Raw genomic sequence first — 2776 nt, forward strand, 5'->3', positions numbered from 1 at the left:
TTTTTTATTTTAAAAACAAACAAGCAAGCCCTGTCCAGATTTAAAAAGTAACGCAAAAGTAACGTAACGCATTACTTTCCAAAAAAGTAACTAAGTAACGTAATTAGTTACTTTTTTATGGAGTAATGCAATATTGTAATGCATTACTTTTAAAAGTAACTTTCCCCAACACTGCATTTGAAACATTGCATTTGTGTATACAATATCAAGGACACAAATACTCAAATGTAGAACTCTAGAAAATATGATAATTTAATTGTATATATTGTGTTGCATCTGCCCCCCCCCCCCCATTACTATTTCCCAAAATATGTTTTTGAAGATATATTTTTTCTTATGTCATACTTTCATGATTTTATGCTCTGATCTTTGTGAATCCAGAGAGAGAGAGAGAGAGAGAGAGTTTGGCCCGGGGAAGTGGCCCGCATATGGTGTTAATCATGCATGCTGTAATGTCTGTTTAACTGCACTCAATCATACGTACAGTATACAAGAAGAGACAGAAAGAGGCAAGCAGACAAGGAAATCTAGGTCAGAATGATGGCATTTTAGTGATGTTTCTGGGGCTGAGCTTGATTTTCCACTTCACTCAGCAAAGACCCACTGTCAACCCCACGCTCCTCCCTCCCCTTACACGGCAGCAGCTGGTGGTGCTGCAAAATGACTATGTTCATTCATTCATTCATGCTATAACCACACTTTCCTCTCTCCCTACTTTTATGACTTATTACCCGATTTAATCAGCGGGGAACTCTTCTTTGAAACAACCAATATCTGAAAGAACTGGGCACTATTGTAAGTTGTCTCTTATAATAGGCCTAAGTGTTTGTTTGTTTATTTGTTTGTTTAAAAGCATTTATTGAATAACTACATTATTCATTAATAAATTAATAAAATTAAAAATGATAAATTTTTAGACTTGATTTAATGTATTTAGATTTTTCATTCTTATTTATTTATTATTATTATTAGGCCTATTATTATTATTATTATTATTAATTGAAAAATACCAAACCTACAAACATAGGGTATCCACATCAACACACGAAATGTATAGAGATTACAGTTTAAGATACAATAATTAACATCAAATAATTAAACACAGCACTATCATTTTTATCTGACAGTGAGGGTTTGCTGAGGAGTTTTGAATGACGTCCTTCAACTGTGCACTCTAAAAAATGCTGGGTTAAATACAACCCAGTGCTACCCAGCATTTTTTAGAGTGTGGGCGTGGAGGTGTTGTGTGAAATTACAGATCGTACTATGACTAAGGCTAAGTTTATGAATATCAATTATGTACAGCTGACGTGTGTTAATACATTCCAATTGCTATTGCTTGGCTCATATATATTAAATACTTACCGTTGACGCTGCACCGCTCCGTTCCAATAGCGAGAGCGTTGCTCATGAATATTAAACGCGAGACCTTCACAGTAGTAGGATTCAAAAATTCGCCGCCGGATTTCTCTTGCATGTGTAGTGGAGACTAATGTAACGCTGCCTGTCACCACTATAACAGCATCAACACACACCGCCCTCATCTACACTTCCGCAACTGCTCTCAGATGCCGTGTTTCTCCGGACAGAGGGGAATTAAGGACACATTTTCGGCCTTCTGGACCGCGGACACCTGAGACGCTCACGGCAAGTTACTGGGGATCGTACGAACAAATGTTCATTTATAACCTGGATCACTGCACAAGTCCATTTGATTCTCCAGCACACACACACACACACACTGCTACGTGGTATTTCATTGTTATGAAATAAATGAATAATTTAATGCGAATGGTTGTATGAGCGCAATGAATGAATTTGGTAGTCTCATCACTTTCACCGGAGAGAGTTTATTGGTCCTGCCCGCCGCGCTCATCGCTTGCAACATCACACACCCATATTTAATTCATAGCATTTGGTTCGGTAATGTAACCGTGACATCTGTCCTCGTGAAGCTTTGTAAACGGTGTAGTTCCAGATTGAAACACGTCTGATTGGTGCCGATTCGCTTTCATCTTTCGGCTGTCAATCATGATGACGCAGCGCTGTCAGTCATCCGGCGGTTTGTTTGATGTGTTGTGCTGTGCTTTGATGATCGGAGATGTTGAGCTGCAGTGGGTCTGTGATGGCTGGTGCTGTGGGTGTGGTTCTGGCCGCCCGGTGCTGATGAAGTCTGCCTCTGTGTCTCTGGATGCACTGCTTACTGGGTTCCCACGGTAAGTAAATAACGCGGAATTGTGGAATCGTGATTTCCAGGCCTTGAAAATTTGTGAGCATTTCTGCAGGCTATATATGTTTTCTAGTCATGCTTAGCTTCAGAACAGAGAAGAATGGGACTAGTTGTCACACAGAGGACTTGTCACTATAGGTCTAGCCCACATGTGTGTTTTCTCTATCAGTGGTTTTAAAGGGGTCATATGATGCGATTTCAATTTTTCCTTTCTCTTTGGAGTGTTACAAGCGCTTGGTGCATAAAGAAGATCTGTAAAGTTGCAAAGACTAAAGTCTCAAATCCAAAGAGATATTCTTTATAAAAGTTCAGAGTCAGCCACACCTACCTAAAACGGCTCGTTCTAACACGCCCCCACATATCTACCTCACTATGTGGGAAGATTTGCATAACGCCGCCCAAATGTTCACGTGCATCTTCGGAAGCGGAGCTGCGCGGAAAGTTAGAAAAAATGTTGTGCACACCGCCACGGGAAACGACGTCGCGCGCACTCAAAGCGAACTTGCGGACGCGTCGAGTATAAATCAGCCTTAAATCAGCCTTGAG

General features: G+C 40.4%; 1 protein-coding gene across 1 annotated transcript in view; it reads left to right on the forward strand.

The window, feature by feature from the left end:
- The first annotated feature begins 2197 nt into the window (after window positions 1–2197).
- Window positions 2198–2776, forward strand: part of jakmip1 (janus kinase and microtubule interacting protein 1) — a 29967-nt gene continuing 29388 nt past the window's right edge. Inside the window, exon 1 of the mRNA XM_016450506.1 lies at window positions 2198–2216. The gene's annotated coding sequence lies outside the window, so the exon portion shown is untranslated. The remainder of the gene's footprint in view (window positions 2217–2776) is intronic.

This window comes from Sinocyclocheilus anshuiensis, unplaced genomic scaffold (genome assembly GCF_001515605.1).
Source record: "Sinocyclocheilus anshuiensis isolate Anshui unplaced genomic scaffold, SAMN03320099.WGS_v1.1 scaffold2039, whole genome shotgun sequence".
In the NCBI taxonomy this organism is placed as follows: domain Eukaryota; kingdom Metazoa; phylum Chordata; class Actinopteri; order Cypriniformes; family Cyprinidae; genus Sinocyclocheilus; species Sinocyclocheilus anshuiensis.